This window comes from Haliotis rubra, unplaced genomic scaffold (genome assembly GCF_003918875.1).
Source record: "Haliotis rubra isolate DU_JTF1 unplaced genomic scaffold, ASM391887v1 Scf28, whole genome shotgun sequence".
Lineage (NCBI taxonomy): Eukaryota > Metazoa > Mollusca > Gastropoda > Lepetellida > Haliotidae > Haliotis > Haliotis rubra.
This window is the reverse complement of record NW_025766891.1, coordinates 2,878,979-2,906,051: the sequence shown is the minus strand read 5'-3', so window position 1 is coordinate 2,906,051 and position 27,073 is coordinate 2,878,979. Positions and strand designations below refer to the sequence as shown.

The following is a 27,073-nucleotide window of genomic DNA, read 5'->3' as shown; positions in this document are numbered from 1 at the left end:
CCAATGAGGGTGTTTCATGGGCTGCTTTACCAGGACCTTTCCATACCTACTAATGTATCAACATATCAGTAGTATACTTTTTCAACTTGATGGGGAATCCACCTGAAGATATGTCTCCACTTCTGAGACTTTTACATGTGCTGCGCTTGAACTTGAACAGGGCTACATCAAAGAGGTGTTTAGTTTCATTTGAAAAGATTTCATACAAGGTTTGTCTAAAGTATCTATAAGGTTCTACCTCTTGGAGAAACCATGAATGGAAACATTCAAAAATGGATGCTATGTCAGAAAATGTAAAAGTATTCCTGGTAATAGAAGGAATATTTTACCTTAATAATTGAATGTATCTATTGATCTGCTCAAACCGCTTGTTGAACTCAGCAACTGCAAATTAACAACAATGATCGTACTAGGAATGACAAGATTTTATGGATGGCCAGCTTATTTATTGTACAAATACAATGTACAGCAGTTGATCATCCATAAAGACTTGTCATTGCTATTGCTTACAACTTCTAGAATGCGTCTTAAACAGTTCATTGATCGCACTCTTATGTGAACCATTATATTATTGACTGCCATTGTGCTTGCTCGAACGTCGAAATCGTCTGGTTTTTGAAATAAGAAAAATAGCGATTGTGAGGCAAAAATTTATTTGAGAGCTTATTTGAAGAGTGATCTAGAGCTTCTATGGTTAAGCCTAAGAAATGTAGGTATTTTAAAAAAGTACTGTAATTATGATTATCTTGGCACGGACCTACCCTACTTTTACCTGAAACATGAACGGTGATGAGCCCCATGACGATGACAAAACTTCAAGGTTCCAGCAAATGTTATTCTAAACTGACGTACAAAAGAAAGTACACACCTTATGCGTTGGTAAAATGTTTTCCTAAAAACAGCGTAATATTTAGACAGGTGTTTTGATTGTGACTCACAAGTCACAAACATTGTGTACGTGTTGAAATAACATCATAGATATCGTACCCAATTGGAACATTGCTAACAAAATATTTACGTTTTTCAATAGTCTCAAAACACCAGGTCTATACTTTCTTTTGTACATCAGTATACTTTTCAACGTCCAAATATCAAACAATTCACTTTTGGATATATTTATAGTCATCAATTTGACGTAAATATTTCTTTTGTTATGGAAAGATGTGATTATCTACAGTTTTGATTTCTTAATCGTATTTTCTTACCAGCTAACTTAACGGGATGTCATCAAGACTCTATAAACAGACAAATATGAGTGTATGTGTACATGGTCAAAATTCGTATTGGCTCAGGTGGGTAGGTCCAAGGAGTGCTGGGGCGGTGGAACCTAGGGGTAAAAGCGCTCGCTCGTCACGCCGAAGACCCGGTTCGATTCCCCACATGGGTACAATGTGTGAAGCCCATTTCTGTCACTCTAAGGAGTGAGATAATAATCGTCCTCTGCATCACCGTCTTCGGTTCCAACATCATCAAGTCTATCATACTGATAGAGGACTTCGTTGCAGCCTGCAGATAGTGTCAAGAAAGACGCCCCGTCTGGATGCCAAGCAATTGATTTGCCATGTTCTTCTTCAAAGTAAGGAAGTTGCATTGCCTCTTTAGGATCGGTTAGCACAGCTTCCATGTCATCTTCATTTTCCACATACCAGTAGAATACAGAGTCCTGGAACTTGATGAGGAAGTCTTTGCCATTTGAAGAGATGTCTCCGCCATACGGACCAGTGTGCTTGTATCTCTGTGGTATGACGACATCAAAGAGATGTTTGAGTTCATCATCTACGATCTCAAATACACCAATAGGTTTTGTATGTGAACTCAAAATGAAGAGTCGACCACGTGGTGAAACCAGGAGAGTCTGGCTGTCCTTCAGAGGTGACCTGGAATCACATTGAGACACCCTTCACTCTGAAGTTCCAAGTGTCATACAAATAAAACTAAGGCTATGTGTACAGCATATCTCAGTCACCTTTCATCTCGACACAGTAATGCAAAATCATGTCTTTATCATCGTTAAGCTGCGACGATAATAGATCATTGTATAAATGGTATGTCTGGAATACGCCAATCACCGTATGTTATTGAAAAAAACCTTCATGGATAACAACCATGAGTGCGACGTTTTCGATACAGATTCTTGTGATCGGGTGGTCAGGCTCGCTGACTTGGTTGACACATGCCATCCAAATTGCGTAGATCGATGTTCATGTTGTTGATCACTGGATTGTCTGGTCCAGACTCGATTTTTTACAAACAGCCGTCATATAGCTGGAATATTGCTGAGAGCGGCGTAGAACTAAACTCACTCACTCACTCATGCCGCTCAAAGAAATCACCATACGTTTTAGCTTAAAACAGGTGACTTTTATAAAACCTGCATATTCCGTAAATTCGGGCGATGGGGTAGCACAGTGGTTAAAGCGTTCGCCCGTCACGCCGAAAACCCGGGTTCGATTCCCCACATAGGTACACTGCGTGAAACCTATTTTGGGTGACCCCCGTCGTGATATTGTGGAATTACCAACTCACTCACTTTATTCCGTCAAGTTAGTTTCTGTTTGTTTGTTTATTGTTTAACGTCGCACTTAGCAATATTCCAGCAAAATGGCGGTAGTCGATGATCAACAGCATGAGCATCGATCTACACAATTGGAATACGATGTCATGTGTCAACCAAGTCTGCGAACCTGACCACCCAATCCCGTTAGTCGCCTCTTACAAGTATGGGGTGCTGAAGACCAATTCTGATCCGGATCTTCACGGGTTTGTCAAAGAGGAAGCATATATATTCCCGCCATACGGGCAAATATATTCCCGCCATACGGGCAATGGGTTATCAACAGTTTTGAAAATACACATGTAAAGCAGTTATATTTGTAGTTTGATATTTGAAATATTGTATTGGAATTTCCTTTCAGTCTGTGGGGCGGTGGGGTAGCCTAGTGGTTAAAGCGTTGGCTCGTCACGCCAAAAAACCCGGGTTCGAATCCCCACATGGGTACAATGTGTGAAGCCCATTTCTGGTGTCCCCCGCCGTGATGTTGCTGGAATATTGCTAAAAGCGGCGAAAACCAAACTCAGTCAGTCAGTCCTTTCAGTCTGTTCCTTCCCCCCCATCTCAAATCACTGTGATCACACCGACAAGAGGATTAAATAACATTCAGGCGTACATTGATTATAGACACATGAATATGTTATGTTACATTCATTATTATACGGAGTGAAGCCCATTTCTGGTGTCCCCCGCCTTGATATTGCTGGAATATTGCTACAAGCGGCGTAAAACCAAACTCAGTCAGTCAGCCATTATTATACGAGTTCGTAGCCTAGTGGTTAAAGCGTTCGCTCGTCACATCATAGACCCAGGTCCGATTCCCCACATGGGCGCAATGTGTGAAGCCCATTTCCGGTGTCCCCCCGCTGTGCTATTGCTGGAATATTGCTAAAAGTGGCGTAAGAAATATTAGCAGTATTCCAGCAATTTCACGGCGGGCGACACTAGAAATGAGCTTCACACATTGTACGAATGTGAGGAATAGAACCCAGGACTTCGGCATGAATGCTGTAACCACTGGGCTACCCCACCGCCCCATAAGACAGTATGTTTATCCTGTACGAACTTACTCAAATGGAATGACCTCTATCTGTTCCTCCCCCAAGGAAATAGGTTCACCGATAACTAATTCTTCTGGCTCTTGCACCTTGTAAATGAAATTCGAAGGACCACTCCTTCCATCGCCAGTGTCTGCTATATAGATGCAATGTCCAATTCCTTGTGTGTCGCAGGGACCACATGCAATGTCCTCCCAGTCAATATTGGGAGCATCCAGAATAATCTTCGAGATGAGCGAAACACTTCTTGCGTCCACAGCGTAAATCTGGCTTCTCTCTTGTACGTCTTTCAAGTCGGATGCTGCGTAAACGACGTAAAGTACCCCGCAGTGTTGCCGACTGACACACATACCGGAGATGTCTTGGTAACACTTCTCAGCCGTTCCAACGCATTTACGCTTTGAAAATCCTGAAAAGGTAATGTAGTGGTTTGGTAAATTGATCAGAGCTACACATGCATAATGCGAACCATTTTTCTGCATGACAATTTGTAGGTTAACACTATCGAACGTAAAAGTGCATTACATTTCCCGAAGACGCGTTTTTGCGCTGTGCATACGTTCCATCTACAAAAACCAGCATTATAATGGCGGAATTATTACAATCAAACATTAATTTTTGAAAACAATCTTTGAAAATGCATATATAATTATCACCTGTGCATTTCTTTTTTGGGAGAGTATATTTATTATTGCGCTTATTTACCTATTTCCCGAGTTTGCTGCTGAGTTTGTACGACACAGTACGGTAATATTGCATGATGAGTGGCACTAAGGACTCTCATCAAGAAAGCTTAGAACAGATTGATGAGTGAGTTTGTGAGTTTGGTTTTACGTCCTTTTTAGCAATATTCCAGCAATATCACGGCGGGGGACACGAGAAATGGCCGTCACACATTGACCCTTTGTTTAGAATCGAACCCGCATCTTCAGCGTGACGAGCGAACGCTTTAACCACTAGGCTACCTCATCGCCCCTGATCTGTTAATGACATATCAGAGGAACTCCGGGGCGGTGGGATGGGCTAGTGGTTAAAGCGTTCACTCGTTACGCTTACGACCCGGGTTCGATTTCCCCACTGATCACTTACTCAAAAGCGTTCTGAATTGTGAAGGACGTTATCAAAAAGATATCAGGTACGCCACAGTTTGCATAAAACCCTAAACTTGATCCCAAGGCGACATGGCTTCACATTGTAAAATTAAGTAGTTACCTCATTTTGAATAATATTATTTGAACAAAAATATTTACAGATACAGTATCGTGTGTAGTGAGTGAGTGAGTGAGTTTAGTTTTACGCCGCTTTTAGCAATATTCTAGCAATATGACGGCGGGGGACACCAGAAATGGGCTTCACACATTGTACCCATGTGGGGATTCGAACCTGGGTCTTCGGCGTGACAAGACAACGCTTTAACCACTAGGCTACCCCAACGCCCCTACGAATATACAAACATTGCTGTTTAAAACTGGTTTTGGTAGCGCATGGTATGACCAAAACGTTAGCTGCTACCCTAATTTTTTCATGTCACTGACTCAAAGACTTAAGGGTATTACAGACATAGTTTGAATCACTGACTTTATCAATGTTTATTCCATGAAACATTACAAAGGACAAAATATATATAATATTAAGTCGCACTGTACAGCAAAGATATGCCTCTGGGGATCACCGCACACCTTCATGGGATCATGTGTTTATCTCACAATTTGAAGATTTGGTCTTCGGAAACCCATGCTTGTCGTAAGAGGCGACTAACGGGATCGGGTGTCCAGGCTCACAATCTTGATTGACATACATCAATGTCATCGTAACCCTACTGTTAAGGGACCCGTGAAGATCTGGGGTAGAATAGGTCTTCAGCAACCCATGTGCTTGCCATAAAAAGGCGACTATCTTGTCGTAAGAGGCGACTAACGGGATCGGGTGGTCAGTTTCGCTGACTTGGTTGACACATGTCATCGGTTCCCAGTTGCGCAGATCGATGCTCATGCTGTTGATCACTGGATTGTGTGGTCCAGACTCGATTATTTCCAGACCGCCGCCATACAGCTGGAATATTGCTGAGTGCGGCGTAAAACTAAACTCACTCACTCACTACTGTTAAGGTCGATGATATTGATGTTGATCACAGGTCGCGTATTTCGTCGCTAGAGTTCGCTTATTTCGATTTCGGCGCCATATAGCTGGAACATTGCTGTGTGCCGCGTCCAGGCCGACAGCAAACAGCAAACACACTACAAAATCGTTTCAAATGAAAGTTTTAAATAACCAACGAACATGTGACCGAGTCATTTGGTACCACTGAACGTAAAGTATTTATATCGTAAAAATGTAAACTCACCTTTGGCTTTCCCTGTGAAAGTTGTTTTAACTTCATTGTGTCCTTCTCGGTCCCTTCCTCTATCTTCATCAATCCTTTCTTCCTTCACTTTGGGGATTTGTGTTTCTATCCTTTTTTCTACCCTATTCATCCTTTCTTCCATATCGACCAAAAATGCGTACCGGAGTTTCAAAACATCCATTTGTATGATTCCACCAGAGACAAATTTGTTTTTTCTTGTGTCTCCGTGCACATATTGAATAAGAAAAAGGAAAAAGACAATCCTTGTCATGTGAATTTGCATTTTCAATATCTGCATAGATTTGACTTTCTCTAAAGAAGCTTTCGCAATATCGACAAGAACATTTCTGTGGGTATGGTCAGAGTTAACTATGAAACGCTAATCATACGTTATAATCTTAGGACAAAAATTGTCGGTTAATTATGACCATACCTGTACACTGAAATGCTTAGATCCTATCTCTTGCTCTTTAGTGGTAAACACTTGGCCACTTTTCTGGACAATAGCTCGACTGACCAAGAACGGCCATATTATGCTTGGAGATTACATGCATTAATCTAACAATTCGCTGACATTGTTCAAGCTAGCGAGTTCGCAAACGTAAATGTTATTGTATCATAGTAATCCATCTCCCTCCAAATACTCGACCCGCGAAGAGTTAGAATTGATCTTCAGTAACTCATGCTTGTCCTAAGAGATGGGTCGGGATCGCTGACTTGTTTTGCACATGTAATTGTATCCCAATTGCGTTGATCGATGCTGATGCTGTTGATCACTGGATTGTCGTGTCCAGACTCGATTATTTACAGACCGCCACCATATATCTGGAATATTGCTGAGTGCGGAGTAAAACTCACTCACTCCAAAGATCTGTTCTAAGCTTTCACGATGAGAGTCCATAGTGTCAATCATCCTGCAATATTACTGCATTGTGTGGATGTATGCTATAATGTCGATAACACAACCCAACAAACTTAAACTCACCAGCAAACTTGGGAAATAGGTAAATATGCACAATAATAAATATACTCTCCCCAAAAGAAATGCACATGTGATAATGATGGATTGAAATTTTGTTTTCAAAATAAGTGTTTGATTATTATAATTTCGCCGTTATAATGCCGGTTTGTGTACATGGAACGTATGCAGTGCGCAAAAACTCATCTTTGGAAAATGTAATCCTCTTTTACGTTCGATAGTGTCAACCTATACTCATGCTAATAATGGTTATCACCCTCTTCAATATTTTTAATTGTAGAAGGGACGTGCGTGTGAGATGTGTGTGGGGTTGGGGTGGGGAAGGGGACGACAACCATTATTGGCATGGGTATACATGAAAATGTCATGCAGAAAAAATGGTTCGCAATTTGCACGTGCAGTTCTGAGGAATCGTGAGCAGGGACAGTGCCTATATAAGGCTGTTTTGCATTAAACGGCCATCAGTGACAGTCATTGGAATTGGCGTTTTTGAGCTAAATGGAAGAATATCGCGACTCACTGCTGCAAATCGGAACCATGCAATTGGGACGCCTGGAGGCTGGGGAGCCGTTGTGAGTCACCTCAATGCTCACCAGAGTTCTATCAGTCGTCCATGGGACCGATATCAACAAACCAATTCAGCGCAAGATCGGTCTCGATGTGGTAGACCTCGGATTACCACTGCAGCGCAGGACAGGTAAATCCGGGTACTTCATTTGCGGAATCGAACTGTCACAGCAACTACAAACTCAGGTGAAGTGCCTGGTTTGAGGGAAGTGTCGGCGCTAATTCATAATTATTTACGTGAAGCAGGACTTCGAGCCAGAAGACCTTATTTTGGCCTTATCGACAGGTCTAGGGGTGCGAGAACGTTCGATCCTGCAATCTACAAAACTGGCGACGTGTATGGTTCAGTGACAAATCACGCTTTTTTACGTCAGGAACGATAGCAATATATGGATGAACAACTTCTTTAAATTTATTGCAGTATGAGTGACGTTACGGTGTAGGTTCTAACACCGTTGTCAAGCAAGTGTTTATCCATTTATTGTTACCCTTCCTTACTGGGGATGGGTATTGCAGAGGATTTTTATATTGCGATATATTGCGATGCGAAAGCATATATTGCGATATGTATTGCAATATATTGCAACGGTTTTTTTAAAAACAAAAAAACTGCGTATTATCGAATTAATGCTAGATTTTAAAAGCAAAAACACAGCGGAATCACTATTCTTGATAAAAGCTTTAATATATACTTTTAATCATGTCAAATAATGTAAATGCGGCGAATGTAAATAATACTGGGCACAAATGAAACTTGGAAAAGAATAATTCAACATCAACACAGTGGTTGCTATTTGAACAAGTTTCCCCACTCTCAAAAAAAATGCCCTGAGACTTTGCACAGCAACTTGACCTGGTCAGGACATATCAGAGATCCCTGGTCATTAATGAGTACATATTTAAAACTTTCAGATCCACAAATTGCGAAATACTTGAACAAAAACTTTAATGTTAAATGTAATTTTCACCACGATCATTCCCACCACATTTACCACAATTGCCACAGTCATCAACATCTTCATCAACATGATCACCACACAATGGAAAACGGAAATATCCGCGGATTTCCGAGTGTTACGAAATTTTCCGAATGCATGTCAAAATACCAGTTTTCGATCAGCGTATCGCAATACGTTTCGTTTTCATGTCTGAACCGTTTATATTGCGCAGGCCTATGCCTTACTACCCCAACTTGTAAATGCCTCTCAAAGAGGTTTTCTGCTTCAGTGCCGTGACGGAAGAGTATGTGTTAACAACGTTGAAATGAATTGTGTTGACCAGGTTAACCGATATGGTGTGGGGGAATGGCATGATGTGGGGAGCCATATCTTACACGCAGAAATCTAACTTACTGCGCTTTTTGGGGGCAATTTAACTGTTATTCTGTACAGAGACGGAATCTTACAGACACACATGGTTCCGATCATTGGCCGCCAGAGGGAGTTGTCCCAGCTACATAAACCCAGGCCTCACGAAGCACATGTCACTAGTAAGTATCGTCTGAAAAAGAACATTACAGTGCTTCCATGGCCTTCCAAATCGCCGACCTCAACCCCATTGAGTGTTTGTAGTATGACCTCGACCATCGCGAACTTGAACGTAAACCGACGCCCCATACGTTAGATCAACTGTCGGAGGCACTGCACAAGAGGAATGTGCCAGAATTCCACAAGGTCGAATTCAAAGAATAGATTCAGTCCATGACAGAGCTGTTTTGGGGGCTAAACTGACTGAGGCGCTCATATAATACACTGTGATGATGCTCGCACGGTAGGTCGTGTACTGGAGTAAGCTCCCCTTGTTGCATACAACCGAAACTCAAACCCCCAAACGACACTTTCGCTACTTTCTCTGTATAGAAATCTTTGCTGTGAGAAACGTGACTTGTCGATCAGCTTCCAGAAAAAAAACTTGTTTAACAAACTATCATTAAAAGATTGACACAGTTCACTATTTGTTACGTGGGAGGGGCGGTGGGGTAGCCTTGTGGGTAATGCGTTGGCTCGTCACGCCGAAGACCCGGGTTCGAATCCCCACATGAGTACAGTGTGTGAAGCCATTTCTGGTTTTCCCCGCCGTGATGTTGCTGGAATATTGCTAAAGGCGGCGTAAAACCAAACTTAGTCAGTCAGTCAGTGTTACGAGGGAGGAGTGCAAAGAAAGACACGGACATGTACAGGTGTTCGAGAAAGGATGGAGACAGCACAGCTCAGGTAAGTGAATCAATGACTTTGTCGACACTTGTGCACGTGCTTCTCGCAACTAATAGTGAGGTGAGGTGAGGTGAGGTGAGGTGAGGTGAAATTGGGTTTAACGTTGTGCTTGAGAATATTTCGCTCATATGACGACGTGCATGTGTGCGTATGTGTATGTGCGGCTGCTTGTACTAGCCCAGACTTAAGCTGGTTTTATAGTGCTAGCCCACTGAGATACCATGCCGCAGTGAAGCATGAATATCCCACTCAGACACATTATACTGACTCCGAGCCGACCAGTCCTTGTTGTACCCATTAATGCCGAGCGCCAGGCAGGGACCAACAAGTACCATATTTTAACGTCTTTTTGGTATGACGCGGCCGGGGATCGAACCCGCGACCTTCCGCTCTCCGGGCGGATGCTCTACCCACTTCACCACGGAGGCGGTCTACAAATAGTGAACTCTGTCAACATTTTAATAATAGCAAGAACAAATACAAGCCTGGAGTACATCCAATCGTATATAGTACTGATAGATCATAGTGATATGGATTGTACCTCAAATGGAAACGACAAAAGATTGAATCGCTCGACATTAAGAGAAACTTTGACCATTGGAAAGCTGAAGTCGTCCTTTTTGCCATAAAATCGTCAGGAGAGTATGTTTTATTCCTTGTATCTTTATGCATAGGTTTAAATTTTAAACAGAATCTGGTTCACTGGTCTTTTAGATTTTTAGTTCAGGTTGGTAAGTCAGTGGAAGAGAATTGGCCTTCGATCTTTTACAATGCCAGTAAAGTTGAAGGTTGATTGGTTTGTTGTTTAACGCCACACGCAACAATATTCCAGCTATATGGTGGCGGTCTGTAAAGAATCTCTGAAAAGACAATCCAGTATTCAACAGCATGAGCATCAACAAGTAAAGTGGAAAATATCTTGCCATTTTGTTTGATAGATTTAGTCAGACTGAGAGAGGGATATGACTGCATAATATTCGAGGAAAGTATTGAGATGTGTACACAATGATTTTCAGAAAGTAATCAAATGCAACTTGTGTTATATTTGGGAATACACTTTTGCAGCTTCTAGTTTTTGAATGAAACTCCACCATTAGTGCTGTACTGAGAAATTGACAAGATATGTCCCTCGTCAGAATCATTACATTCTATGTCTATCTGACTGGGGTGAACTCGATCACTCACTCACTCACTCACTCCCACACAATGTGCGAAATAGTTTCCAAATTTTGTTAGCCAGTTTTGTTTGCTAGCCCGAAATTTGAATGTGGAAACCAAGCAAATGATTACAAAAACAGATCAGAATAAGATATTGTCGGAATGACACGAGTTTCATGATTAAGCTGCTAATATGATGAACATTTTTATCAGGCCATAATCTTGCATGATTTAAAGTGCATTATAACTTTACAGATCTGATTGAGTGATATATTTAAAAGAATGATCCGATGGTAATTCACTAGCTACAGGCTAGCGGATCAGTGGCTATTTCACACACTGTCCCCGGGCACTCAGCTCTGGCATCATCTCACGCACTCACTCACTCACTCACTCACTCTTATGCACTCAGCGTCCATTCGCTCTCACTCATCTCTCTCTCTCTTTCTCTCTCTCACTCGATCATTCACTGACTCTTATGCACTCAGCGTTCGTTCGCTCTCTCAGCTCTTTCTCTCACACACGCAATCACTCGCTCCTTTACTCACTCTTATGCACTCAGCGTCCATCCGCTCTCACTCACTCACTCATATCTCTCTCTCACGCACTCACTAACTCACTCACGCAGTCAACTCACTCTCACGCGCACAATCATCTAATCTCTTCCGCTCTCGACCGCCTCCCTTGTGTAGTGGTTAGAGCGTCCACCCGGAGAGCGGAAGGTCGCGGGTTCGATCCCCGACCGCGTCATACCAAAAGACGTTAAAATATGGTACTTGTTGGTCCCTGCCTGGCGCTCGGTATTAATGGGTACAACAAGGACTGGTCCGCTCGGAGTCAGTATAATGTGTCTGAATGGGGTATTCATGCTTCACTGCGGCATGGTATCTCAGTGGGCTAGCACTATAAAACAAGCTTAAGTCTGGGCTAGTACAAGCAGCCGCAAATACACATACACACGCATGCACGTCGTCATATGAGCGAAATATTCTCAAGCACGACGTTAAACCCAATTTCACCTCACCTCACCTCTTCCGCTCTTCACTTAGATTTCCACCGACATTGTTCGTATTATCGTTTGTTCCTTTGTGTCAAGTACATAACCAGTATAGTTTGATCACAGCTGTCACACACAACGATAACTATATCTGATTAACCCTATATCATTTCTACCGATAAAAATCGTCTTTTAATCACAGAAACGTGCCTTTGATCTAATACACAGCTACACATAAAACGATAACATCGCTCAATACATATTATTCGCACGCAATCAAAAACAAGTAATGCCAGACATTATTATCGTTAATTAGTTAATTACGGTCGATACAGGACATTCAAGATTGTTTTAAACAAAAGATAACCATAATTCCACGAAACCTTCGATATGACCTTGAATTGCAACACAATACCGCTTCAAACCCAAACTGGTCGTGTGAAACTTTCTCCATACTGTGATATGTGTATTTCGTCTTTCACTTCCCTTTGTGCTGAAATGTGAACACTAAAACTAATGCCAGACATAAATAGGAACACATACGAGAGAAGGAGCGGTGGGGTAGCCTGGTGGTTGAAGATTTCCCTCTTCACGTCGAAGACCCGGGTTCGATTCCCTGTGTGAAGCCCATTCCTGGGGTATCTTCCCATTATGATAACTCCCACTTTGCCTACTCATGAACATAAACATAAAATGGAGCACCCCTACAATTAATAATGTACTGTATCTGTATAGTTAATTACTCCCAGTTTGTCTACTCCCTGAAATAAACCTGAAACCTTTGAAAAAACCCGTGATATTCCTGGAACATTAAAACTAAAACTCAACTCATGGGAGAAAAAGTTATGACTGTCCCATTTGCTCTGCGGAAAGAGGCAATTAAGTGTTTCCGTACAGTAGTTATCTAGATTTTTCGTATTTTTAAACTGTTTGTCATCTGTATTTTTAAAACATTTTTTCATTGTTATTATCTCTGTATATCAAACATCAGGGAGGGGGAAAACTGCATGTACGGATGAGTCAAACAGAAGTAGACAATTGGTGTCAATTGTTGCTGGGTTGTTCCAAACATACCAGTTTCACAAAAAAGTCGGTTTCCGTGCCACAACAGCTACAAAGTTGCTGACTTAGGGTTAATGTCTCTTTCTGAACACACTGAATGAGTGAGTATGGTTTTACGCCGCTTTTAGCACTATTCCAGCAACATCAGGGCAGGGGACACCAGAAATGGGCTTCACACATTGTACTCAATTGGGGATTCGAACCCGGTTTTCAGCGTGACGAGCGAACGCTTTAACCACCAGGCTACCCCACCGCTCCTTTCTGAACACACTGTTAAAAATTAACATGAATATAAAACTTCAATGTAAGAGAATAACCTGCCTTGATTATTATCCTACGAAACAGATTCTATTGACTCAAAGGGCTAAAGAGCTAGGGCAAGTATACAAACTAAGGACTGAAAATCAGTGATGACACCAGGTGTTAGTGAATTGGGTGAGCATGTCCTTCCTCACAAACAGCGTCTGTTGCTGCAGTATGCAACATCCAGGGCTAAACAGCCGTGGTAAGTGTACGAATTGAGGACCGAAAATCAGTGATGACACCAAGTGTCGACAAATGGGTGAGCAAGTGGGCAAGTGGGCAATATCCTGTCGTAAAACAACATGGACGCTGATGTTCTTCCTTGGTCATGGTTCTTCCAAGGTGACGCCATGTCACTTCAGGTCATCTCACTCCAAGCAGTTGATGCACGTCAGTTGCAACTGGTGATTGCCATATCCCATTCTATTGCATTTCCCATTTCTATCGAGGGTAATATTACAGTGCAATTTTGTTAATCGTTCTTGAAATCGGCCCCTATATATGACATATATTCCAGTACTTTGAATCGCTGTCTTTGTTGCCTGACTCTGAGGGTACGGGTTCGAATCTCAGGTGCCATTCAACCGAAAACAGTATCAGAATCCGTACTTTATGTGGAAATTGTAGTCCCAAAGACGACTTTTAGGAAGAAGTCATTTGGGACTCAACAAAAAGTGCTATAGCATATGGTTTCCAAAAGGTATTGTGTATCAGCAGGACCTATATACATGTGCACCAAGTAATATTTTGCTTCATTATGATTTGTTTTGGACATGGATGTTTGAAAGGTTTGACGTTAAGTGCCGAGAGCATACTCACTACTCTGGAAGCAATCCAAACATCAAGCCCACCCGGTCTTATTGATATTTGATAGTCCTTCATAAACATATGCCCATGATGGAGTCGAAATTGCACTACGGAGTGATGCTAGTAGGTTAACGACATCATCCATAATAATCGTGACATCCATGTGCATTATGTCCCGTAAGTCACTCATGGAGTATAAATGCCACAGATGCCTGAAAGAATCACCAGATTCTTGGGATGTGTATTACATGGATTTCAAAACGCGAGGGTTAACCAAGAAAATACGTAGGAACACAAACAGTCAAACAAATGAAAAAAAACAAAAAAACACCCACGATCCTTAAACAATGAGCGAACTATATTGAAATGCCATTTTTTGGTTTACAACGGGTTCAGGTTTGGGACAAAATATGTGACGGCAGCTATGTATCTATCAGGCTTTATTACAAACGTCAGAGGACGAATGTCCTGTATGTGTCAGAGTTGCAAGTCAAGGTGAGAAGATGAGCCTCAAGTCAGGTCGTAGAAATGGGGTCTGGAACTCACTTCTATCGCACCTAAATAGGTAAATATAGTTTTCAAGTACATGCTGGCTCGAAGCGACCCGACCAATGTAGATTAATCCCGGAAGCTGATAACTGTAAACAAGTCAAGTCTCTCTCAGCGGAGATCCCTACACAAAGAGAGTAGCGAAAGTGTCAAGCATTGGGGTTGAGTTTCGACTGTACACAACAAGGGGAGCTTACTCTAGTACAAGAACTGCGGAGGGAGCATCATCACAGTGTATTTTATGAGCGCCTCAGTCAGTTTTCTGCCACTTAGAATCAATACTAGAATTACTACTGCATGTAACAAAACTACTGACACATAGCACCATACAAATTTATTATTCTGGATTCTCCCAATATTCACTGGGAGGACACTGCACGTGGCCCTTGTGACACACAAGAATTTCGACATTGCATCTATATAGCCGATACTGGAGATGGAAGGAGTGATCCTTCGACTGTCATTTACAAAGTGCAGGAACCAGAAGAATTAGTTATGGGTGAACCTATTTCCTTGGGGGAGGAAGAGATAGGGGTCATTACATTTGAGTAAGTTCGTACAGGATAAACATACTGTCTTATGGGGCGGTGGGGTAGCCCAGTGATTCACGCCAAAGGCCCAGGTTCGATTTCTCGCATATGTACAATCTATGAAGCCCATTTGTAGTGTCCACCGCCGTGATGTTGCTGGAATATTACTAAAAGTGGCGTAAAAGGATACTCACTGTCTTGTTGTGGACCACCTCTACCATTCCAACAGCCCCAGATAAATCGCACCAATAAAATACTGATTGTGCTTATCATAATACTGTTAACGTTGATACTATTGTTGACGCAACATTGGTTGCATTTATATAGTAGGGGGACCTTCCGTTTTCGTAATGCAGTGTGTGATTCACAGCGTGTTTCTGTACTGTTTCACTTCATACAAAACTACAGGCAGTCGGATAACCACACGCATTGTTTTCACTTTGTGCTCAGCAAGCTTCAAGAGCGTTATGACCAGCTTCCAAAATCCAAGACCACCGTGGGTGATTTGAATGAGCATAACCCACTTTGAGGCAGTACAAATACAAACAATAAAGGGATGATTCTGGAAGATTTCATTTCAAATAATGATTTATGCATATATAACGATGGTTCCTACACATATTTAAACCCTGGCACAGGAACCTAATCACTTCTTGATTTGTCATTGACAGACCTAAACCTACTGAATGAATCTGAAAGGTCAGTCCACGACAACCTCATTGCAAGTGACCATTTCCAACAATAATAAAACCTGTTCCTCCATCCTCAAGATGGAATTGTGAAAAGGCTAACTGGCCTCTGTATGAGACTCTATGTAATGACAAACCTAAATCTGAACTTTTTGATAATGTTCCTGATGCTATAAAATATTTCTCGAATGAACTGAATAATATAGCAGACGAGTGTATCCCTAAGTCCTGTGCAATTCCACACATCAGAAAACCATGGTTCAACAATGACTGCAAACAAGCTGGGAAGACAAGGAAAAAGGTTGACCACTACTTCCGTCACCATCAGATAGTCCACAATTTGAGTATATTAAAAAATGTAAACACTAAAGCTCGCATAACTTTAAACCAGAGATCATATACCGATCGGTATATGGTCTCTGTTTAAACACAGTAAACGCCGCTCTTGGCGAAGTTATATATCCAAAATCAATTCATGAACACCGATATCAAAGGTAATGGAATATGATCCAGAAAATCAAATGTAAGGGCTCTAAATTGAGCGTTCACCATCTTAAAGATGGATACCAGTTTTTAACCAATAAATCCGATATTTCTATAAAATGTGGTGAAACGTTGGCCACATATTTTTCCTCTTCTAACAATTTACCTCAATTCCAAAAGTATAACAAAAACAACAAGAAAAGAAAACTATTAATTTCCTTTCAGATAATGGGGAAGATTACAATGAGATATGTTCCATTCTTGAACTGGCTCACGATACAGCCACAGGATATGATAGCATACATTATCAACTACTGAACCAGTCACCAGAATCGTGTTTAGAGACGCTTTTAAATATTATTTTATGACATTAGAACGTACAGTGTCGTTTCCGTAAAAATCGAAGTACTATTGATCATTAGTGCGATGGGAATCATTTGTAAAAATGCCATTATAAAAAATCAACATGCAGTGTTGATCCTATTTGATTTACAAAAAGCACACAACACAACGAAGAAATATGGAATTTTGAGAGATGTAAACGATTTTAGATCGCGAGGTCGTTTGGCTCAATTATATTATTATTTTTACATGACAGGTAACTTCAAGTCCGTTTAGGTTCTACCATGTCTGATTATTACAAGCAGCATAAAGGCAGTCCCACATGACTGTATTTTGTCTGTCACTTCACTCAATATAAAGATAAACAGTTTATCTAAAGTTTTCAACAATTCAATTGATGAATGGCTTTAATGTTTCTTGCCGTGTAATTATTTTTTGCATACCATCGAACAGCAGCTGCAATTATGCTTAAATAGAAATAATCAATGGTGTTTGGAAAATGAATTCAAATTCTCGAAAACCAAAACAAACTGAATTCATTTATGCAGAAAATACAAACCACATGTAGATCCAGAACAAAGGTTAGATGGCACACCTGTTGAAGTTGCAAAGGAAGCTAAATTCCTGAGTAATATTTCCAATCACCATTTGACCTTTCAGCCTTATTTAAATGTTTAAAAATAAATTGCCCGAAGGCGCTTGACATATTACATATAAGTTGTGTCAAATTCGAAGTGGGGAAGGGATAAGAAAACCCCTTCTCCAGATGTACAAGGCTCTAATCCGTTCTAAATTGGATTACGGCTCCATCATTTATGGTGGGGCTTGTAACAGCAATTTCAAACTATTAGATCCAATCCATCACCAAGGCCTAAGACTTTGCCCTGGAGTCTTCAGAGCCTTACCGATTCATAGTTTAGACGTAGCGGCTGTTGATCCATCGCTAAAACTACGCTGTCTTTAACTATCTTGTCAATATATTTCTAAATTACGTTCTACTAAATCCAACCCTGCCTATGACTGTGATTTTAAACTCTACAATAACAAATCATCAAGAATACGATCTGCTGTTTCTAAAGCTAAAATCGATCTCTAACATATAGCCCCCAACTCAGCTTGGCAGTTACTACGTCTAAAGGTGGTCATAACATTAACTGAACTGAAAATATGAAACAAACCAACAACAAGATAATGAATTACACTTATGTTACGTTTAAATATATCTTCACAGATGGATCCGAATATGGTGAGACAGTTGCTAGTGCCAATGTCATGGGATCCAGAACAGCACCTTCAAGTTTACCGTATGGCGGCTCCGTTTTTACAGCAGAGGCTAATGCTATACTAACAGCTCTAAAATATATAAATAACCAGTCTAAATATACACAGTTCGCCATATTTTCAGACTCTCTCAAAACAAGTTGGACTTTAGTAACTGTCAGATGATTTGTTCTTCCAAATTTGTGGGGTCCGGGGGGATTTTTATTCTTCTGATGACTCTTGTTTCAGATTCTCTTTCGTGTCTTCAGACTATCAAAAACATGTCTTCTCTAAACATCCAATTTTAATTGAATTATTTAAGGTTCTTGCTACTGGCCATTACGACATCGTATTTTGTTGGCTACCCAGCCATGTTGGGATTTCTGGTAACACTATGGCTGACACTAAAGCAGCTCTCAACAAATCTGTGACACCACTTTTACTTCTGTATACTGATTACAAACTGATCATTACAACATCTACAATCAAACGCAAAAGAAGTGGGACACTCAGGTGTTTATATTTTTTTTTTATATGAAATTAAACCAGTTATTGGTTATACCTACTTGGGTTGTCAGTCCAGATTGGAAGAAGTTATTATGCGACAATGTCGTATTGGTCATTCTAGACATTGAAAGGTCAGAATCCTCCAATAAGCATCCCTTGTGATGAAATAATCACGGTCAAGCATGTCCTGCTTCACTGTATTTTTTGTCCATCACAAGGTGTAAAAACAATGAAGGATCTTTTTAACCAGGTCAATTATCATTTAATCATTGTTTTAAAAAAAAGAAGAATTGTTTGAAAAGGTTTGATAAATATGTTTTGTAAATATATAAACAGCACAATCACTGAAGTGAAGAATGGCTGAAGTGATTGTGTAAATCCAGTTTGGGTCCATGCAGGAAGCAAACGTACCGTAAGACCCCATGGTCCTTACTTAGTATGGTGATCTACTTCAGTTGATGACGATTGGTACCTTTTTTGCATGTTAGACAGACAGGCAGACAGACAGACTGACAAAAGTTTATTTCAGTCTCTCTACTGTTACATCTATATCTGTTGTTTTCTGGCTGTTTATAATGTAGTTCTTCAACAGGTTTTTATATTCTCAATTTAAGCGCCATGAATGTATGTGACAAGAAATATCACTCACTCACCCAAGCGGGAAATGTCGATACCCTTATCGCAAACACCAGTTCACATTATTGATTTGCCTCATTGAAACATGACATGCATACTCTTGTATAACGTTCCTTATCACTGACTCCTTATCATAACTGATACACGTGCATGTTATACCTTGTTATGTACAAAAGAGATGCCAGATAAGCTTCACTCAAATTACAGCCTTGTTTATCTCAGGCTAAACGTATTGTTACAACATGACGTATTAAAATGTTCGAATGTAATAGTCACTTTTGTTCAGTTCCGTAACTGGATAAGTATTCGTGACTTACATACACTACAAATGACACGAATATTCCAGTATACAATTATATTATATATAAAGGCATGTATACCCATTGTCTGTCTTGTAGGTTCAGGAAGGGCTCGATGGAGCTGAAGACTGAAATTCCTGTAATGGAATAGGTTTATATATGTTTTGCTCGATCATCTTTACAAATAGAGCGTTGTAATTTCGTCAGTGTTTGAACATCGTCACATACATTGCACGATGGAAATATATGTTTCAAGGCTCATGATTTTGATGTTGCAACTCATTCCAACTATCAGCAGTGCAAGTGATGCTTCATACAAAACAGAAATGCATTCCAATGGAAGTGGTGACAGGATCGATACTTTCTCTGCACGAAATACTTTTTTAAATGATGTGGCGAAGGATATAAAATATTTAGAAGAGAAACTAACGGAGAAATTTGGACAGAAAGCAGAAAGAGGACATAATGGTGTTAAAAATACAGAACCTTTCCACGGAAAAGCAAAAGGTGAATTAAACACTGTACGAATATGTGTAATGTGAAATAGGTCTTTATCGTCATATTAAGATATTTATGATTAAGAGGCCTGATTAGCTGCACATGTATGCCAGCGAAAAAGCATCATATGCATACATCATATGATTAAATATATGGTCATGTACACATATGCTCTTTTTACTTATATGATGTCTATGTTATGTATTTTGCATATGTTAATCAATGTTCTGTATACATTTATGCTCTGTAAACATAGATACAAATCTTGTTTCACCTGTTTCGACTTCGTGTTTCAGGATTTTCAGAGCGAAAGTATGTAGGTTCCATCCTTAGTTCTGGAGAGATGAATCCATCAGGAATATGTGCTAGCCGCCAACATCCGGGGATTGTGTATACAGTCATGGAAGGCCCGACAGACAGTGACAGTGGCTATGACAGTAACATATATGCTTACTATGCAAATAATGCTTCGCTCGTTACCAAGATCAATCTGGATGTTATCAACGTCGACTGGGAGGACGTTGCTTGTGGTCCGTGTGATACGAGTGGTTTGGGACATTGTATTTATATACCTGATACTGGAAATAATGGAGAAGGACCTGCTAATCTCATTTACAAGATACAGGAACCCGAGGTGATGGTGCCCGGTCGGGAACACTCTCTTGGGGAGGACGACATTGAGGTGATCAGCTTCGAGTAAGTTTTCAACTTCGTACATTATCAATACAACCTATATATTGACAATGACAAGGACAGCTAAATTGTAATGATTTTTAGAAGATATGAAGTATTTGCAATGCGAATGTACACTTCAAAAATGTCCCATCAAAATGATGATTAAAATGCTAAATGTAAAATGTAGCGAATATTGTTTGTCAAAGGAGTCAGATGCTATTGTATGATAAATATTCTTACTGCATACATGTGTGTAAGCTACTCAACACAATTGGCATATGATGCCATTAATACTACCCATCAAAAGTTTAGACTCATTAGTGTAAATATAGACACTTACTTCAGTCAACTGTTCTAAACTAGATTTTGCAAAATATTCCATTCTGTTTAAAGGTACTGTTTTACACATGAACTGATGTATTGTAAAAAATTGTTGAAAATAATATTGTCATGAGTTCAGTAAATGATAAAAATCAGTGAGAATTGGCAAATTATTAACAAAACTTTAAACCAAAACGCAGCTGTTCACATGCACGATATTTGCACATGCATTTCAGCAATTTGATGCATGATCCTCGGGCAATTCATCTGTATAACGTTTGCAGTTGGTTCCCAAAATTTGTGGAGAAATTCAGCTTCGATGTAACCATATATTACATAACATATAGTGAGTGCTTTAAGTGAATCTAAACTTTTAATGGGTAGTATAGTTAAGCAAATAAGTTGTAATGTTAATGAGAAGATTATCACAATTGTTTCATCATAAGGATGATCAGAATGCTAAATGTTATATCTAATAAATATTTTGGTCAATAGTCAATAGCAAAGGGGAACAGATATTCAGACACCATCGTATATGGTACGTACAATATTTCAACGGGCATAAGTACTTAGTTTTACATAATTATGTTTATAGAACAGACTTAGAGGACTGTAGAACACTGATGGTTTCACCAAGAGGTCGGCTGTTTCTGATGGAGACGCTTGATGAACCTGGTGGTTTTCATGAGGTTCTGGATGGCGAAACTAAACTACTCTTTGATGTAGCCTTCCCAAAGGAGAGCGAATCTATGGCCCCATATGCAGGAGATATATCTCCTGATGGTAAAGAATTCGTCTTCAAGTCCCAAGAGGATGTCTTCTACTGGTATGTTGAGAAAGAGGAAGACATGGAGTCGGTTCTAACGGATTCCACGCAGGCTTTGACACTCCCTTACTTTGAAGAAATCAATGGCCAGAGTATTGCGTGGAGTTTGGATGGGGCGTCCTACTTCACAATATCAACAGGTGAAAACGAACCATTGTTTCGATATGACAGACTTGCCTAACACGAATTGAAGCAGTGTGTCCCAACAAACATCATCGTCGTCATAGTTTGTGCCGACGATAATTCTTTTGTAGCATTCTCTCGGAAATATTATGGGTAATATTATGGGTTGTCTCCGTTTAGAAGTGCTGCTGTGACATGTCTTTTATCGTATAATTTGAATACATATATAACAGTTATTTAAAGTTACTGTAAAATATGGCTTATGTAAGTGTTTACAGCTAAATCAGCTGATCTGTATTAATGCGCGTATGAAACCAAACTGCTCAAGCCTCATGGAATCACAATCGAACCACAATATAGTACTGTAGATAACGGTATGAAAAAGACCACAATTCAACAGTTTCCAAAGTCGTTTCAGGGCGAATTTATTAATCACACCCCTTGTATATTTGAACTATATTTTCAACGAGTACAATTACATATCCAATATCTAGTCGTAGATCGCAAATGTGTCGATCAAGCCTACTCGTGTCAGCAAGGTCAATCCAATAATGAATCGATGAAATATTATGAATGAACGTGGGTTATGTGAAAGTAGTTCCGGCATCCAGTGAAAATGTGCAAATATACGATTGACCAATCGACGTTGAGAATCTCTAAATTGCACACTGTGCAAATATCAAAATATTACACGGGATCTCCTCACCCGTATGGGTAATAAATAACAGATATTTACTATGGAATATGGCCGATAGTTTTCACAGTGAAGCTTGCAAAACATTAGAAGTACATGCTGTCATATGGCTCCTGTATGTTGATACGCTGTGTAGTGTATCTAACGTTATCAACGTCACTAACCTTATAATATCTGTATTTAGATAACTTTGCACTGTCTATAAGTAAGTATTTATTATCTAACCATACACTATCCCTATTTCTTGCCATACAATATCTTTATTACTTAACCTTACAATATCTATATTTCTCTAATCTATTTGTTTGTATCTTTATCAACTAACCTTGGAAAAATAATAAAATCTAACCATTCAATATATATATATATATATATATATATATATATATATATATATATATATATATACATACAAACATCTTTATTATCTAACCTGACGATATCTATATTCATCTAACGTTGAACTAATTCTAAATCTTTTTTATCTAACCTTACTATTTCTGTGTAATCTAACATTGCAATATCTATATTACCTAATCTTACAATACATATATTTATCTAACGTTGCACTTTTTTCATCTTCATTATCTTACCTTAAAGGTCACATGCAACGTAAAACACAACTTTGCAGATTCTGATACCTTTCGGTATGGACATACAGAAACAATTCATCAAAAGTGCAAATTCAACTTATAAAGTTGAAAAATAACGCGATGAAAGAATCCGCGCGAAATCGGAGTTCAAACGATTCACTACCTTTCCCCCAGAAGAATTGAAGTGGTTTCAACAGCTGGGCTGCGCTCATAGAACATGCGCAGTGAAATAGGTTCGCGCAGCTTGGAAGCGGGTTGTCCGGTGAATACTCGGTGAAGGCTTTGGTGTGAGCTATTTTTCTAATGTTTTGTTGATATTTGACAGGCGCGAGCTTTCCATATGTTATGACAGTAGATTACCGATTTAACTGTTTATATAATTTCATTTGTCTATTTCACCATACGTTCTTCTTACCGAGTCACTTTCTCAGTTCGATACTTAAAAGCAATGTCATTATTCAGCGTTGACAGAATTCCTAACTTTGATATAGGTATGTCGTTGTCACAGACAAAACTCAATGTCTGTTTTATTGACGCCTATGTGTCTGCCTGCCTGTCTGCTAATGACAATATTCAATACACAACTTCGATCACTGACCACATGCAATTTGAACTTCAAACCTATCAGGCTATACACCATAAACAAAACGCATTGATTTATGGCGCGAGTTCGGTCTCTGTCACGTTATGTAATTACACAGACAGGCAGGTGTGATACTTGTACACATGACATGTTATGATGTCTGTTGATTGCAAAATGTTATACACCAAAAATGAACATGTATTTACAAAACCCAACATCTATATATATACACAGACAATGAGCCGTGACAGCATCTGCAAATGAACCAGCCGTTACACTTGAGTGCACACCCACCCGTACTGACTGGGTTCGGTATCCCGGGTGCTTCGTTTCTTGGGAAGTAAACCCAAGTACAAAATATTGTACTTTTGATTTGCGATTGTACGCTTATAATTTTGTTTATATGCTTTTTCATAACCAGCAATGTATATCATATGTCACGAATAAGTGATAATTGTGTTTTAATTATGTTTGATTTTTTGGTGGCATGTGACCTTTAAATATGGTTATTTCTTAACCTTACAATATCTAGCTTTATCTAACGTTGCACTATTTTTTTGTATCTTTATTATCTTACAATACAATGTCTTTATAATCTAACCTTGCAATGTCGATGTTTATCTAACTTTGCAGTATTTGTTTTATATCATTATTATCTAACGTTACAATATCTTTATTACCTAACCTTTCTATATCTATATCCATTTAACGTTGCACTATTTTGTTGTATCTCTATTATCTGACAATACAATGTCTGTATAATCTAACCTTGTAATATCTATGTTTATCCAACGGCGCGTTATTTGTTTAATATCTATATTACCTAACCTTATAATATCTTTCTTATCTAACCTTTCTATATATATGTTTATTTAACGTTTATCATTTAATGTCCGTTCATAACAAAAGACGATGTTACAATTTTGGTCACATATGAATAAACACGACGAACCGTTTCTATATTCTATATTGTTCTCAAAATATGCTAAAAGCAGCCTTGATTGTGCGACTCCGACTCCAATGGTGTTGACACCACGTGTTGGCAAAAGGTAGCGCGTACCCTGACCCACGGTTGGCGCCCATCAAAACACATGCAATGTATAGTCATTTTTTCACGTAAAACAAACCCACGGCAACAAACAGACGGAATTGCATCGGACATCTTATTGGGTGCATCACATTTGGAACTGTCCTACACATGTCTACCATAAAATCCTTTGAAATTTTTACCTTGATGAAACAACATCTGGGCAAGAGTTATATGGTGCTTTTGACATCTTGGTGAAAAGGGCAATCTCGAAATCTGTGCACCCACTAAATACCAGAGATTCTAGGAAGTCTTAGTTGAATTAGGAAAAAAAGAACACTCACTCACACCAAAGACTGACCCCAATGTCTCGAAAGAAACTTAAGTATGAGTTATGATTTTAGTTACAGTTTTTTCTTAAATTTGAGAAAAAGCAGGAAAATGCATCTCCAAGAATAATTTGAGTTAGGTACATAGGTTATACGAGTTGTTTTGGCTTTTTGGTTTTAGGATGCGACTCAGTTAGAAACTCAGCTGTTTCAAATTGTCAAACTCAATCTCAATAAAAACGTAGGTTTGTTTCGAGAAATCAGGTACTGGAGTTGCTGGAGCTCCTAGTTGGAGTTGATAGTTGAATGCGGAGTGAAACACGGTTCAGTCACTCCCACTCCCATCAGCAAACACGAGTTAGGAATTAGAACCGCTCTTCAAACATAGCCTGAAGGCCAGTTTATTAAGTTTATTAAATACAGATGAAGAATCAGCTTGCACATTTATAACATGAGAAATCAAACATGAGAGAACAGGAACAGTAACTGATCATTTAAACTGTTTCTTTGCATACTTTACAAACGTGTCTATTGTGTGATCAGCGTCTGCATACTTAGGTATGGCACTGTCCCGCATCATAAAGCCATGTATAGACCCTGGCGTCCTTCATCCTCTGAGCATACATCAGACCATCATCCCTCAGATCATCAAACTCTGCTGTGACAACAAACGCTGGAGCTACTCCACTAAGATCCGGAGCCATCAACGGTGCAAAATAAGGATTCAAGAAAAACTTCTCAAATTGATTGGAGATCTCCTCATCGCCATAGTCTAAATTTTGAGTTGTTTATTCAAGCGTTTGTCCATATCACAGGGCATTCGTACAGGAAAGACCTCAGCAATTACACTAATTTACCGTTAGTGGTCTAATGTGTGTTAAGGGGCGATGAGGTAGCCTAGTGGTTAAAGCGTTCGCTCATCACGTTGAAGGCCTGGGTTCGATTCCCCACATGAGTACAATGTGTGAAGCCCATTTCTGGTGTCCCCAGCCGTGATATTGCTGGAATATTGCTAAAAAGGGCGTAAACAAAACTCACTCACTCAATGTGTATTAAAAAGCCACCCAGGTTGTCCGATGATGTACACTGCAGTTTGCAGGTACTTCTTATTGACAGTTCCGTAAAATTACAGAGAAAGTTTCCGAAACACTCTGATACAACCGCGACAGGTTTGCTGAAATCGCCTACGCTATAGTTGTGGAAATTCAGTGAGTGAGTGAGTTTGGTTTTACGCCGCTTGCAGCAATTTTCCAGCAATATCACGGCGGGAAACACCATGTGGAAATTCAGCATCGTGTAGCTTTGCTGTCACACATCTGAGGTAGTTCTTTTGCACTGTAGTGTATTTTACGGCCGATCCGACATACCAGACGTGATTATTTTCCATGTGCTTCAGTCAATAGATCCTGGTTGTAGTGACATCAAGTTTCGTTCCACCACACCCAAACTTTGCCTGTGCCTTAGTTTTTTCTTGACGTGTTATCATTTTGATTTATCAATTTATTACAAACAGATTCCTTTGCGTCAACATAAATCATTCATGCGCAAACACAACTAATGTCACCCTCAACTCGCGTTGCGACAACTTCTGTACATCAAGATGTACGTAAACGATGAGTTAGGTAGACATACGCATCTATAATGTAGACAGTGAATGCCACTTTAAGCTATCATACACTGTTGTTTGCGAATGGTAAGGATCCAGAAATGTCCTTTGTGAAACGTTCGGTAGTCCCATTGCTTGAGAGACATACTGCTGTGGTCAGTGACAATGTTTCGTTTCGTTGGTAAGACTTACAACGCTCTATCGATATGTGAGTGAGTGAGTTAATATTTAACGTCACATTGGCAATATTACATCCATATCGTGACGAGAACATTTGATATTGAAATGAAATATATGGAAATTATAAAAACCTGCCGACGAAGGGCAGTAAAACAACTAGAATATCACAGATATACATGTACAACTAGTAATAGAGTCTAAAACATTTTAACCATAGGGGACAACACAATATAAAAATAGGCTATAGATCACTAAAAACTGAAAGTAGGTCACCATACTAGGGT

The 27,073-nt window shown here is 39.7% G+C and overlaps 1 long non-coding RNA gene across 1 annotated transcript; it reads left to right on the top strand.

Moving 5' to 3' along the window:
• The first annotated feature begins 8,544 nt into the window (after positions 1 to 8,544).
• Positions 8,545 to 26,005, top strand: LOC124281193. The gene is made up of 3 exons (XR_006899871.1): positions 8,545 to 8,654; positions 12,999 to 13,005; positions 25,994 to 26,005. It is a non-coding gene; the product is annotated as an uncharacterized LOC124281193 (long non-coding RNA).
• The last annotated feature ends 1,068 nt before the right edge of the window (positions 26,006 to 27,073 follow it).